At 48.1% G+C, this 15,978-nt stretch overlaps 1 non-coding gene across 1 annotated transcript; it reads right to left on the bottom strand.

Moving 5' to 3' along the window:
• Positions 1 to 2,346: 2,346 nt before the first annotated feature.
• LOC113177353 (small nucleolar RNA U13) lies at positions 2,347 to 2,447 on the bottom strand. Its single transcript, XR_003300130.1, has one exon. It is a non-coding gene; the product is annotated as a small nucleolar RNA U13 (small nucleolar RNA).
• Positions 2,448 to 15,978: the final 13,531 nt, after the last annotated feature.

The following is a 15,978-nucleotide window of genomic DNA, read 5'->3' on the forward strand; positions in this document are numbered from 1 at the left end:
GAGCAAAATCCAGCTACAAGAAACCCTAGCATTTAGTTGCTAAGGGAAAGCAAGAAAGCCATTTCCATAGTTGGGATAATGGCTACCTTTAGGGACAGGTTCCAGAAGTAGCAATATTACCCTCTCAACCTGGTTACACAGGTATTTACTTTGTGATAAATATCTTGGTTCTGCGCATTTTTCTGATTGTGTCTTATATCTCACAATGAAAAGAAAAAAAAATAAAAGGACGTTTTGCACCAAATCACACACAATAAAGCCTTCCAGAAACAGCCTCACTTGGCTTCCCACAGTCCACGTCACACACGCACTCAGTGTAGACAGATAGATGTGCAGCCCAATGAGAGTCGTGTGTTTACCTTCTGGACCCTGCCTCTCATAGCTGAGCTGATCACGTCTCATTCAATTTTAGTGCATGAAGCCGAGCACCACATGCAGACATTTGGGATGCAGCCACAAGCCTTTCTGTGAGTTGAATTTCCTTTGGGATTTATTAGATTTTCTCTTCTTAATTTGCCTACCTAACTTCCTCAACAATTCATCTGATCCTCTCTTAGTGCATACATTTTGATTGTATTTTTTTCCTTTTATGCATTTCATAGTATCCTCAGTTCTTATAAGTAGTATTATCTCGATCTTCCATTTCTAAGCAACCAACAGCCCTAACTGCATGAGTCAGAAGAACAGAGCATTCGACGTGACTCACAATCTGGGCAGGTCTCATCTGGACTGAGTAATAGAGTGCAGCTGAAACATCCAATATGGCTGGGGCTATCAGGAACCCTCTTTCCACAGGGTAATTTTCCATCAGGGTAACTAATTCTCTACGTGAGGTTCAGGACTTCTGTTGGTCCATTTTTTTGTTGTTGTTATTTTAACAAAATACTGGAGGTTGGACACTTTATTTTTAAAAAAGGTTTCTCAGTTTTCAGTTCTAGAGATTCAAGGGTGTGGCACTGCTTCTGCTCAGCTCTGGTAAGGGCTTTCTGGCTCCACCCACCAATGGTGGGAGCACACGGAGAGGGAGAGATCATCGGGGAGACAGGAAGCCAGAAGTATTCAGCAGCCTGGCTTGCTCCTCATTACAGCTTGCTCTCACAGGCACTAACTCACTCTGGAAGACCAAGACCTAATTACCTTGCACTAGGCCCCACCTCTTAAAGGTTCCACCACCTCCCAACATCATCGCATTGCGGACCAAGCTTCCAACACACGAACCTTATCCAAATCAGAGCAGTCTATGTCGCTGTGAGGACTGTGGATTTTCATTCTACAAGATGAGAAACCATTGGTATGATTGCAGTATAGAATCTATGGTCAAACATACTCTGCTGCTGCATATCGACATGGCAAAAGGGGATCAAGAGAGGAAACAGGAGACAGGACAGATTTGATGGCTGAGACGTGGATGTGGTTCCCACTACTCAGGGTGGTTGGATTCTGGAACTGTTTGCAAAATAGAGAAGTGTCAAGGGCGACTCCTATTTGGGGAGGAAGGAACCCAGCAAATGGGGATGCTGTTCATAGACTGAGAGGCCAGGGATAGTTGTATTAGTCAGTGTTCTGCCACTAGAACAAATACCTGAGTTAAGCAACCTATGAAAAATAAGAAAGGTTTCTTTTGTCTCACAGTTTTGGGGATTCTGGTTCATGGTCAGTTGGCCTGATTGCTTAGGGCCTGTGGCAAAGTGGCACATCATGGTGGGGAGTGCATATCAGAGCAGATTGTTCATCTCAAGGCTGAGACAAGAGGGAAGGAAACTGGCATCTTATAACCCCTTTGAAGGCACACCCTAGGGGCCAGAACTTCCCATGAGGCCCCGTTCCTGAGTTCCCACCGACTCCCAATAGTGACACCCTGGAGATCAAGATTTTAACCCAGGTGCCTTTGGGGGACGTTGAGGGTCCAAACCATAGCAACAGTGAACACTGAGTCTGGTTTGGCAACTGTAGGTTTTAGAGACTCTTTGGTCACCATGCAGAGCTGTGGGCTGGGTGGCAAGGTGTCGTCTGAAGCTTACATTTGGAATCCTCTGGTCCAGAGAGAAGAGAAAGCCCAAGAATATGTCCTCATAGGGAACAGCAGTGGGCACAGGGGATGGGGCACTTCAGTGTCATCCTAATGAGCCCCAAAAGAGGGCTCTGAAGAGGCCTGACCCCACCCTTTGTCAAGGGGACCACTTGCCCAGAGCCAGGGCCCCTTACCTGATGGTCCATCCCAGCAGGACCCAGACCTTTCTTAAAGCTACACCAAGACAGCTTCCCCACAAATAGCACTGATTAAAACTTGTGTTCTTCCTACAAGGGTTTGCCCAGGTAAAGGTGAGCGTTCTGGTCCATTTTTCACATCTGACTGGTAATGTGCTCACACTGCAACAAGGTTTGGGGAGGCAGATCTCACACAGTGGCATGAAAACACGCATTGTACATAAGAACAGCCGAAGGATCGTGCTTTTCTTTGTTAACTTATGTCAAGTAACACTGGGATTGGGGAATGGCAAACTACAATATTTTATAATTCGGAACTCCAGAAGGGAAAGGCCAAGATGTTTTGCAAGATAAAGTATGACATCCTGAGATTCCACCAACTTTAGGCTAAAAATTGAGTAGCTAAAAATTGAAAAGCTCAGCAGGCTTTTGACTGGCATTTTATGGGCTCCAGTTGAGCCATGCTTTACTACGTTTTGCATGCCACCTTATTTAATATGGGAAAATTACCCTGAGATAAAGGAGCTACTCTCCTCCACATTTTACAGGTGATAAAATGGAGTCACAGGGAGAGGTTCCCTAACTGTCCCCATTTACCATATTTTGAAGTTGTCAGAATTAAAATAAAGCCTCCTGGGTCAAATCTTCTATTTGAAAAATAAATACCACAAAAGAAATAAAATTGTGTGTGTGTATGTGTGTGTGTGTGTGTGTGTGTGTGTGTGTGTGCGCGCGTGCATGCACACGTATGCACAAATTTTCTGGTGAAATTCACTGGAAGAAATTAATTCTTCGTGTTAAGTAGATTTCCCAAAGCGATCCTAGGTGTTACATAAACAAATTTACATCCTAAGAACTATGTTTTTATTTTAGAGTCTATAACAAAAAGTAAAATTAGTACTTCCAACCTATGACATCAGGTGCGACCTAAAGTTTTCTTTATGCGTTTACATAAAAAGAATCAATTTCAGGTTAAAATGTTGGACAAATAAGGTTAAAGTGGCATGTTTTCATGGAAACGCTGGGAGCCATGGGACATCGGGAGGAAAGGGAAGCAGAGGTACCGTGAGGCCCGAGTACAGGAGTTCCAGAAAGTTCCATGTAGCAGGAGGCATCTCACTCTGTGTGGAGTTTATCCAGTTTGAATGAATTATCATGAATCAGTCCACTGTCTATTAAATATCCATTTGGAGGTTGGAGGGGAAATTCATACTAAAAACTATTTGGATTCATTTTTAATCCTCACGATATCATTTAAACCCTTTGGGGTGGACTTTTCTCCCTCCTCCATCCCCTGAGGAGGAGCCCCCGAACTTCGGTCCACCTTAGGTCCGCCTTGGGGAAACAGTGGCAACTTCCGAGCCCAGCCAGGGTTCCGGAAGAGGGCTCTGTGTTTGGTAAGTAATGTCTGAGTCCATCGTCTGTTTTACTTTCCATGGTTTTAGTTACAAATGATCAATTATAGCCCCAAAATATTAAACGGGAAATTTCAGAAACAGCAATTCCCCAGTGGTAAAACGATGTGCCACTCCGAATAGATGTCCTGGTGAACTCTCCCACTGTCCCATTCCATCCCATCTGGGATGTGCAGGGTTCTGTCACGTGGCAGGAAAGGATGCGTATGGTAAGCCACGTTCTTCCCCCACCTGAGATGCAGCACATTGTGTGCATAATCATAAAACAACCTCTTTATCGATCTGTTTCATGGACCAAGACCCAAAATGACTTGGACAAAACAACTGTCCACCCTGCCCCCCACGATCAGGGCAGTGACGACTCTCTCCCCCTCTGGATCCGGTGAAGTTAAATGATTTTGTAAAAAGCCAAAGGTTAGAATCATAGACCTGGAGGATCAAGAGTGTGTTGCTCCTGGGGAGCGGGGCTCTGCCGCCCGCTGAGACACCCCTGGGCAGGAAGCACTCCCCGTGCAGGTTCTGGAGATGGTGTGGGGTACCCGCTGGCCTGGGGCCAGGCGGAGCAGGAGCAGTCCGCGTGCACAGCTGGGTGAGAGCCAGGTGGCCTGGCTGTCATCACCGCAGACAGTACCAAGAGGCTGTGTGTGTGTTTAAGGGCCACACTCTCCGCTCTCACCCCACTCCACGGAGCATCAGCACTTTCTCGGGACACGCTCTCTCTGCCACCTACCAAAGGGGTGGATGGTCCCCAGGCTCCAGAGACCTGACCCCGCACACGGCTCTTCCTTTGTGTCACTTGGCTACTCCGCGGGCTTCTTAATTTATTGTCTTCCGATCACACTCGACAGATTTCGGAATTTGCTTTTCATAATTCAATCTCATTTTCCATATTTTTTCTTTAATCCATATTTCAAGCCAATTATGATTGACTCAGGTAGAGAAAAATCCAGGGAAGAAAGAGGCCCACATGCCACACTTTCTCGTGTGTATGTCACGCAGAGGGCAGGTGCTGCGTCCTGGGCCACTAGGGTCAGAAGGCCACACTCTTTCCTGTCTCCCATTCCCTTAATTGGATTGCTCCCTCCCTTTCTGGCCCTGTATACATCCCTGGAATGGAGCCACCACTACCCCTGGGAGCTGCTGTTCTATTATTGCAGAACCACAAGGGGAGGGCAGACAGGGTGAGCAGGAGGCAAGGAGGAGCCTCTGGGCCCAGCAGCCACACCTGTCCTACCTGGAGCCCCTGGCCATGACTTCTGAGTGTCCGCTGTCCTCTACTCCGTCCTAGTCTCTGTCACAGCCTACCGTGACAAGGCCTATAAGCCACAGAAATCTATTTCTCATAGTCATGGAGGCTGAGAATCCAAGACTGGGAGATCTGACGTTTGCTGAGGACCCACTTTCTCATCCACAGGTGGCATCTTCTCTCTGTGTCCTCACCTGGAAGAAGAGTGGGTGGTTCTGGGGCTTTTTTTCCTTTTTCCCAGGGGTGCTTTACCACTGAGCGGCACCCCCAACTCATTTGATGTCTTATTTTGAGACAGGGTCTCACTAAGTGGCTTAGGGTCTCTCCACATTGCTGAGGTTGGCATTGAACTTGTGATCCTCCTGCCTCAGCCTCCACCATACCACTGGAATTAGAGGCATGCACCACTGCGCTGGGCCTTGGGCCTTTCTTTAAAGGATACGAATTCCCCGCATGAGGGATCTGCCCCATGACCTAGTCACCTCCAGAGGCCCCATTTCCTAACACCTTGTGGGTGAGGATTTCATCATGTGAACTTGGGGACATCACAGCCAGATCACAGGTCACAGCAACTAAGTGACAACAGCGCAGCTGCCCCAAGCAGCCCTAGGGGCAGAACCCTGCTCTGATGCTGGCGTCCTTCCATCCTGCTGTGTGGTTCTTTGGGGGTAAGGAGAAGGTTAGGAGCCCCGTGTGGACGTCTCATCTCCTCTTTGTGTGTTAGTGGTTGTACCCAGGGTCACAAAATGTGCTGTTTTCCCAGATAATAATATTTGCTTTTTTTCCCCCACAAACATGTGGCCCTGGGAAGGGGCAGCCCAAGGGAGGAGGGACCTACCCCAGACCAAAGGGCCTGTTTCCCTTCTACCAAAGTCCTTCTGTCCTCTCAGAATGGCCCTTCCTACTTTCTTTGGAGAAAGACACTTAGGTGAATTTTCCCATGGAAACTTCTCAAAATAGTCAAATAGCAAATAAAGCAGATCACCACAGGAAACCAGAATGAGGCGCAGTTAAGACACAAATTCAGTGTTTCAGCATCTCCCAGCCCTGTCACACACAGCAATGACTGTTTTCTTCAATATGGTGATTCCAGGAAAGGGCCAAGCAGTAAGGTTTTCCCTATCAGCTATGACGCTGCAGATGCCAGTTAGCATGTTCGTGGACCTGGGTTCCGATCCATTTCCACTGCGGTAGCAATCGGCATTTGGTGAAAATGAGCTCCCCACCCTGTACTCAGACCCTGCCTGTCTGAATTTCATGAGCACCCAAAAGTTCAAGTCGTTTTTTCTTAGCAGAGCCAGGTCTCAATCCTTATTTTGCTTAACAGCAGAAACTCTTCAGGTACAACATGTTCTGTGCTCGAGAACAAAGCAGCAGATAACGTTTTCTGGATGCTTAGAAGTGGAACAGTTTCCTTCTGAGGACTTTACAAACATAATTCATAGTAATCCTAGCACAAGCCAGCTGTCATTCACATTTTACAGATGAGGAAACCCAGGCGCTGGATGGGGAAGTAATTTGCTCACTGCTCCTCCCAGCAGGGTGGTATACTTTATCAGAGAATCGCCGCAGAAAGGCAGCACTGTCAGCTATGGCTGAGTTTCCGGTAGACAGAAACTAATAAATAGGTATCTGCTCTCCACTGCACCTTGCACGTAAAGAGCTAGGGCTAATTTTATACCCGCATATACAGACTCCAGGAAGATTTGCCTTCCATCCTGGGCTCAGCTGGGTATCAGATCCTCTACAGGCCCTTGGAATTGTGTTTTGCCTGCAAAGCATAGAGATTGAAAGGTTGAAGGACCGGTTCAATAAGTACTGTGCACATGTTGCCTGGATTCAACACCAAATGTCCACGGAATCTCCTCTCTCTCCCCATCCCCTCTTGCTGACCTGCTTAGAAGTTAGTTATGGACATCATGACACCTTATAAACTCCTCTGCAAACATCTCCTTAAAAACAAAACAAAACAGATGGGGTCATTGTATTAATTAGGGAACCAATAGCATGTTTCACAGTAGTCGCTCCTTATCCACACAGGACACGTTGCAGGACCCCCAGTGGGAGCTCAAAAATGCAACTGGTACCAAACCCTCTATACACTATGCTTCTTTCCTATACAGCAGATCCTAAAGTTTACTTGATAAATTAGGCACAGCTGAAATGATTGGTGGTAAACTGTCATAAAAGAAGAAACATGATAACCATGTACTGTGATGAAAGTTATGTGAATATGGTCTCTTCCTCTTTCTGAAATTCTGATGGTGTGCTCATCCTTCTTTATGTGATGATGTGAGATGATGTAACCACTCTGTGAGATGAGGTGAGGTGGATGACGTGGGCATCTTGACACAGTGTCAGGTTACTATGCGACAGTTACATGAACACAGGTATTACATCACCAGGACAGTTGATCTCTGACGGACATGGCAACCAAGTGAGTAAGGGTCGGGTAGCCTATACAGCATGAGTACACTGGACAGAGGGACAATCTATGTCCCAGGGTGGGTGGAGGGGAATGGAATAAGATTTTATCATGCAATTTTAAATTTATGAGTTGTTTATTTCTGGAATTTTCTGTTTAGTATTTTTGGACCAATATTTTTGGCTGAAACAACAGCAGGAAACTGAAACCTCAAATAATATGAGAGAGAGAGAGAGAGAGAGAGAGAGAGAGAGAGAGAGAGAGAGAGTGAGAGTGCTTAAGGGACTGGCAAGTCCAAACTTGCAGGGCCAGCAGCAATCTGCAAATGTAGGTAAGAGATGGTTTTGTAGAATTGAATATAAAATCCATAAGGCAGGCTGGCAGACTGGAACACTCAGGTGGGATTCCCGTGTAGCAGTCTGGAAGCAAAGTTTCTTCTTCTTCAGGGTTTCTCTGTCTTTATTTTCTTAAGGCCTTCAGCTGATTGGGGAAGGCCTGCCCACATTCTGGAGGATTCATCTGCTTCATTCAAAGTCAACAGGTTCAAATGCTGATCGATCACATCTATAAATATTGGTATTTGACCAAACAATTGGGCATCTTTGCTTAGCTAAGGTGACACATTTAATTTAAAGATATGTTAAATTAAGAGTGAGATTACTATAATAATAACCTGGAATTTATGATCCAACTCCCTTGGAAGCCAGCTCAACTGATTGCTCAGCTGCTGCTCTTTGTGTAGAAAAGGAAAAGTCTCGATGCTATTGCATTGGCTTATGCAGCTCAGAGAGGATTCACACAAAGCCAGTGAAAATGGAAACCAGGGCTAGAGGAGGGGACATGGGATGGAGAGAGCCAGAGAAGGAAGCAGTTCCCCGACACAAATGTGTCACCTAGTAAAAACAAATAAAGAAAGTAAAATATGAAAAGGAGGCAAATTGTAAGCAAAACAACAAGAAAACAGGCCTGTTTGCTGTAAGCCACGGCACCAGAGAGAACATACCCTGGTTCTAGTCTCTTCATTGGAGGTTTTGCCCACCCAGTGATCTGGGTTCATTCTAACGAAATCACAACAAACTAGAAATAAGTAGCCTATAAAATCATGCAGATTGAGGTCATCACTGATTCTTAGTAAAGCAAGGGCCACGTCTGAGAAGTGTCAGAGACACCTACCCTTTGGATTCTGGCAGGTCCTGGAGCTAGACCTGGGACCAATAAGCAGCAGCAGCAGCTGGAGGTTCTGTCCCTATGTCCCTGGTCCAGTCCGGTGGTTTTCCACATCTCCCTCTGAACCCCCTCTGGCAGCCTTAGAGGGGGCATCTGGACAAGCCCTGGGCTATGACTGCACTTTGCCCCCTCTGCCCAGCAGGCTGGGAGGCCCCATTCCCCACCTGATGCTCTGGAGGGAGGCAGGGCGTGTAGAATAGCTGTAGGTAGAATGAGGATGTGTGAAGGGAAGGCAGATGGAGCGTCCCTTATCGGAAAATCTTAAACTTTTAAAATATCACATGGGCACTCAAAAGGTTTCAAATTGGGGACTATTTCAGATTTTGGATTTTTAGATTAGGGAAGCTCAATCAGTATTTGCAAATCAGTATTTGCAAATATTCCCAAATCCAACATGAATTCTGAATTGTGAAACACTGGTGCTCCCCAGCATTTGGCTGAGGGTACAAACCTTGTGTATACAATCGCCTGCTTCCCACACCCCTGTCACCCTGCTGGGCTCCCAGAGCCGGTGGGGCCCCTGAGGCCAGGCCTGGTGCAGTGCTCTGCCTCCCCCAAGACCAGCGCCCGGGCGTGAGCTCAGAGGGCGAACCTGTTGATTCTCACGGCACTGAGTTTCTGTGCTCATCCAAGGGCCTTTTGCTATGACTGCTCTCGACCTTTTCCGTCCACCAGACGTCCACGTGTGGGAAGGTTTTTCCACCCACCTCTGCTAGGAAACTTCCAGATGACTCAGAACTCGAGCCATGCTTTTCAAGATGTGCTTCTCATGCCACGCGGAGACTGTCCACTGCAGGAAGGCAAGACCGCAGCACAAGCCACCCCCAGCTTCGTGCTGTAAAGAGCTCATGCTTGCACATTCTATGGGCCAGGGGACGGTGGGGGGCGTGACCTCTTTTGCATGGTGACTGGTTCTCGTCTGGGTAGACTCCCATGGCCAGGGTTGGAAACACCTAGAAACTCCTCTCTAGTATAAGGCTGGGTTCATCTGGGGTCACAGGAGACACATGTGTGACCCATTGACAGGGCCTGCCATCTGTGGAAATGCAGGTGACCTTACGATGACTCTTGCTTCTCGTGCATGAACCCTCAGGGAGCCCCAAGGCTGAGTTTTCCAGGATCTTTAGACAGAAACTACATCCCGCCTTTGACTTGGCATTTCCATGGCGTTCAATGGGTCACCAGCCGGCCTTGACCATGAGACCAGATCTAAGGGGAGGGAGTGGGTCTCCGAAACCCTCAGTGGTGGGGGGCCAGGTTTATGGCATGTGGGGTGGCAGACATTGTCAGCTCAGCTGGTTGTCCCAAAAGCAGTCCTGTCCCCTCCTTCTGCTCACGCTGAGCCCCTGAGTTGGAGGTGGGACTTGAACCCCCAACCCTCCAGCCCAGGACTGCTGCTACCAGGCCACACGGACTCCCCACGGACCTCTCAAAGAGAAACGCTTTGCTTTTCTCTTTGAACATGTTTTTTTTTTTTTTTTTTTTTCTGCTTCTGGGGCTTTCTAAATCAAATAAAGAAAACACATTTCTCCAGGTGTGTCCTAGGTGCAGACAATTCTGCCCAGTGGTCATTTAAGATAAAAATTTAAGTACGATTGGTTTTTGCTTTTAAATGAGAATCCAGCTGACAGCCTCTTGTCCACAGGGGCTGGCCCGTTGCTTCTGCAGTCCCCGAGTTTCTCCTTCAAGGCTTTCCTTAGTGACTCCACCTGGCCCTGATCAACTGGGATGTGTAAAGAGAGGCCTCACTCTCAAGGTCAGGCACGTGGAGGATGCTCTGTCAGTGTTTTGCCCTCGGTGGACGTGGGGGAAGTCCTCTGAGATTCCTGATCTACTTTACACTGACCATCACCTCTGGACTAAGGTGAAGTCTGAATGGTTATAATAAAGACCCCCAAAATACAGTAGCTAAAATACACCTGTTTCCCTGTCCTATGGGATGACAATGGCCTGGGCCAATGCTACAGCTCTGCTGTTTTCAACGCCTGGCTTTTTTTTTTTTTTTTTTTTTTACACAGAGAGAGAGAGAGAGAATTTTAATATTTATTTTTTAGTTTTCAGTGGACACAACATCTTTGTTGGTATGTGGTGCTGAGGATCGAACCCGGGCCGCACGCATGCAGGCGAGCGCGCTACCCCTTGAGCCACATCCCCAGCCCAAGGCCTGGCGTTATTTCTGGGTTCCAATCACTTAGGTTGGAGAGTCAGGGCAGAGGGGAGTAGTGGACACTCTCTGTGTTCTGAGGCATACGTCACTTCCTGTCCCATTTTATTGGCCTGAACTTGGTCACATGGTCATATCTAGCCACACAGAAGACCAGGAAATGTGATCTGTAGATCAGAGTTAACTCGCCCACTTGAAACTGGGGCTTTCTACCTAAATGGAAGAAATAATAAGTGGAACTTGGGGACAGTGAGTTGCCTCTGCATTGTGCTCCCACATTTCTCTTCTGGATTTCCCATGAGGGAGCCGAATTTATGGAAATGCCATGACACTGGACTTGGGAAGCATTTCTTACTGACCGCCAGTGCAGGTTGCATACAGTGCTTGCTTGCCTCTGAACCAGCAAGATTTTAAGAAAGAAATCCTGTGGTCTGAATGACCACTGTTTCCTGGTCATGGGTTGTTTCTGGTATTCCGTTGGTCTTTGGAATCCAAGTCCAAGTCCAAGCTGTCTCAGAAGCTAGATGGCAACCTCAACTACTTTACCTAAAAATCATGTATCTTGCTAGGCAACTTTCAGTTACTATAATAACACACCTAGGATAACAACTTAGAAAGAGCAAAGGTTTGTTTTGGCTCATGGTTCCCGAGGTTTTGGTCCATGTAGCCTGGCTCCATGGCTCTTGGGACTGTGGGGAGTGAAGCTGAACTTCATGGTGGGGAACCTGAGGAAGAGCAAAGCTGCTCACTTCAGAATCAAAGAAGAGATCCTGAGAGAGGAAGGGGATGGAGTCCCCTAGTGACCTCCACCTCCACCCACCAGGCCCCAGCTCCACCACTTCTCAATAATGCCACAGACTGGTGACCAAGCCATTCAAAACACCTGGGAATCTGGGGGACATTTGTCTAAACGATAGCAGTTACCCTGTTATTGACTGTCTAGGAGGAGTGTGAGGATTGAATGGAAGAATATACATATAAAGCCCCGGGTCTGAAACATACTAGGAAGGAGGGAGGCTGGACATGAACCACAGAGCCCGGTGGCCAGCCTAATCAATGGATCTGTGTCACTGTGGCAAAGCAGACCCTCAGGTCCTCCCAGAAGCGCCCCCTGCTGACTCTGCTGCTTCTTGGGTCTCACCCGAGGGATCGCCTTCTGTGCTGGTGTTGGGGGACCGGGAAACTGACTGCGTTCAGTCTTCAATGTGGTGTGGCAGAAGCAGCCTGAGGGTCTGGGCTGTCCCCACAGAGACCATGTGTCAAAGGCGCCTCCTTCAGGTGGGCTGCTTTTGAGAGGAAGTGGAGCCCTTAGGAGGTGGAGCCTAATGGGGTGCTTCAGGTGACCTGGGGGTATGCCCTCGGAGGGGATTGCAGGACCCCAGTCTCCTCCTCCTCCTCCCTCCCCCACCCCTCTCTTGCTCCCTGGTCGTGAAGTGCATGGCTTGGCTCCACCTCACAGTCTGTCATGATGTGTTGCCTCCCCACAGGCCCCAAAAGCAATGGGACTCACCAACCCTGGACTGAAACCTCTGAACGGAGCCAAAGTCAACCTTCTCTCTTTATAAGCTGATCATCTCAGGCATTTGTCACAGTAACAGAGAGCTGACTGATACAGATGGTGTAGACGGCCCATCAACCCTACCTGGGTGGACTGACGGCTTCCTGCTCAGGCTGAGCATCTGGGGCGTGCAGTCAGTGGTCAGCTCCTGGTTTCTGGGTGCACCTAGGCCTGTGGGGGTGAATCAGGAGAATCTGGACTTCCCTCTCCTGTGGGTCATGTGGAGGCATGCCCAACTCTGACAGTGCTGCTTGGATAGTCCAATTGTGTAAGAGTCTGGGGTTTGGGTCTTGTCTTCTGTAGGTTGTAATCATCTTGGTATAGACTCTGAGGCCCCCAGCCCCGCCGTTTGGGCTTCCTGTCTTTACGAGATAGCTCAGCCAGCTTAAGGCATCTGCTCTGACGGTCTCTGTGAAAGCCCTGGACAGCCAGGCGGGAACAGCTAGCAGCCCAACCCACTGACTGGATGATGTGAGAGCTGACCACAGCTGGCACCTGAAGCAAAGGGTGAGCTCACCAGGTGTGAGTCATGCCAGGCTTCTTAGTTGGTACAAACATTTCTATTCCTGGCCCTAGGAGTGGTCCTGCCTGCAATTAAGCACAATCCCTAATGTCTGTCTAATGCCCATAATATCTCCAAGAGATATTGTGTCATTCTTATGTTATAAATGAGTAAGAGACGGAACTTAATTGGAACTTAAGGGTTCTTATTGTCTCAGGCTGCTGAAGCTGCAACAGGTTTCATTTTTCACTGACTAGCATGATGTCCGAATGTCCAAAGGAGGAGGAGGAGGAGGAGGAGGGGGAGAGGAGGGGGAGGGGAGGAGAGGGAGGAGAGGGAGGAGGAGGAGGAGGGGAAGAGGAGGGAGAGGGGGAGGAGAGGGAGGAGGGGGAGGAGGGGGAGGAGAGGGAGGAGAAGGAGGAGGGGGAGAGGAGGGGGAGGGGAGGAGAGGGAGGAGGAGGAGGAGGGGAAGAGGAGGGAGAGGGGGAGGAGGGGGAGGAGGAGGAGGAGGGGGAGGAGGAGGGGGAGGAGAGGGAGGAGGAGGGGGAGGAAGAGGAGGGGGAGGAAGAGGAGGGGGAGGAGGAGGGGGAGTTGGAGGAGGAGGGGGAGGAGGGAGGAGGGGGAGGAGGGAGGAGGGGGAGGAGAGGGAGGAGGGAGGAGGGGGAGGAGGGAGGAGGGGGAGGAGGGGGAGGAGGGGGAGGAGGGGGAGGAGGGGGAGGAGGGGGAGGAGAAGGAATAAGTTGAGGGAGAGGAAGAAGAAATGGAGGGAAGAAGAAAAGAGTGAGAAGATGGTGGAATTGACATGAGGTTGCCTTGCTTCATGTTGTTTCCCACTTGTCAAACGTAATGACTGCTGCCATTACCTACCCCACCACATCTTCAGAGCCAAGACAAGAACTCATATTCTCAGAATGTGAGAGACAAAAATGGCAACCCTGAAGGACACTGGCCGTCCCTGGTTGCCATCTCCCCAGGGCCCTGTATTCCTAAGTTCCATTTAGGTCCCACATGTGCAAGACAAAGGGCCAGGCCGTGGCCGCGGCACAGACACCCCTACCCCCTTAACACGATAGGTTTTCCTCTGCCTCCAGGGAGACTCAAAGCTGTGGAACCCAACTTTCCAAGCCCTGAGCCTTTTGAACAACAAAATATGGATCAAGTATCAATAAATAAAAAACTATAAACCTATGTCTCCATGTTGAGTTTTCCTTATCTGAAATGCCAGATGTCAGAGTGTTTGCTGATTGTGAAACCTTTGCATAGGCTTTACCAGGTGAGCATCGCTAATCTGAAAATCCATAATCCAAAATACTGACACTTTTTGAGCATCGTATCAAAAAGCTTCAGATTTCAGAGCAGTTTGGATTTGGGAATCTTCTGATTAGGGAGGTTCAATCTGAACACGGTCCAGGAAAGATAATGAAGGCAAAGGATTGGCACGAGGATAGCTAAAATATTTTCATTTAGTTTATTCGAAAAGCAAAAAAGCTGAAAATGGTATCTGCTCATTTAGAGACAGGAGAGAAAGATGTCAATCTCAGGAAAAACCATCCTTAGCTAAATTGGCTAGCTGACTCACAAATTCTTTTTTTTTTTTTAAAGCTTTTTTTTTTTTTTAAGAGAGAGTGAGAGAGGAGAGAGAGAGAGAGAGAGAATTTTTAATATTTATTTTTTAGTTCTCGGCGGACACAACATCTTTGTTGGTATGTGGTGCTGAGGATCGAACCCGGGCCGCACGCATGCCAGGCGAGCACGCCACCGCCTGAGCCACATCCCCAGCCCGTCACAAATTCTTAAATGGCAGAGGGTGCTAGAATTTTGGAGATGACATGGAGCTCTTCATTGTGTTGTTACACATGTCCTTCCACACCCGATTCACTGCGCTGGCCTCCTGAAGTCCTCAGCCAGTGAGGTGTGGTGGCCTGGGCACCAGGAGGAGCAACACCTGTGGCTGGCGGGCTGGGCTTGCTGCAGCCTGCTCTGGCCCTGCCCTCTCCCTCCCAGACTCATGGTTCTGTATGCACAAAGGGCCTGGCAAGTCTCAACCAGGTTGAAAGTGCCATCTCTTTTCCTACAAACAAAGAAGTCACTTCTCTCTACTAAACACGGTGCTGCATTGTAGGAGGTGATTCACAGAAACGGTTAACCTTAGAAAACTGGATTCCGCTTGGACTCCTTCTTTTGGAATTCTGTTACTCGTTTTATTGTTCCCAGGTATTTTGCAGAGAGATGGTCCCACAGTCACTCAGAGGTAAGCAGAGAAACAATGGTGACCATTCTTTGTGTACTTGCTAGGTGACAAGTGGCTTAACTGTGTTCCTGCAATCCTATGGTTACTTAAATCAGTAAAGAACAGAGTAGAATGTTCCAGTCTGTGTTTCGCAGATGGGGAGACTGAGACCCAAAGCAGCTAAGTCATTCCCAGTATCTCAGAGCTAACGAATGAAATCCAAATACTCACCGTCCTGACCTGAAGACACCCTCCCAGGTGCCTCAGTGGCTGACTGTCCAGTCAGGGGCCAGCCAGCAGCCACCCGAAGATCCTTCCACCTCCCTAGCAGACAGGCCCTGCCAAGTTCTCACCTCCTCTGTGAAGAGGACTCCACCTCCCAGCATTTCTCCATGATGCTTCATGGTTCAAATCAAGAGCAAAAAATGGAAACCAGGCTCAGTGGCACCCACAGGCCTGTAATCCCCGTTACTCATGAGGCTGAGAAAGGAGGATCAAGACTTGAGGCCAGCTTGGGCAACTGGGTAAGATTCTGTCTCAAAATAAAATAAAAGGGCTAGGGATGTACTTCAATGATACTGTGCACAAGGCCCTGGGTTGAGTCCCTAATGAAAAAGGAAAGAAAAGAAACAAAAATCAGAGGTAAAACATTATCGTTCCAAGAATGGTCAAAATATTCTTCTGTAGGCATACAGAAAAAGAGAAAAAAATTCCCAAGGGTACTTGGAGGAAATAATGACATCCATTTTTGAAACTATCTACTATAAAAAAATACTGCTAATTTAAATTACTTAAAGGATCAACCTCAATGAAGAAAAGTGTTGAGGGAAACTTCTTTAATGAATTGAACAGAGTGGCCAGTGCTTAATTCTTTCCTCTGTACATCAGAATGTGTCCGGACTGTATTTTTCCCTTAAACGGTTTCACACTCGTTACATCTGATTATCCGTGGCCATTCACCTACATCAATACGCACATTCCTATAAGCCTGGTTTCATGCGCC

The sequence above is a fragment of the Urocitellus parryii genome, chromosome 13 (genome assembly GCF_045843805.1).
Source record: "Urocitellus parryii isolate mUroPar1 chromosome 13, mUroPar1.hap1, whole genome shotgun sequence".
NCBI lineage: Eukaryota > Metazoa > Chordata > Mammalia > Rodentia > Sciuridae > Urocitellus > Urocitellus parryii.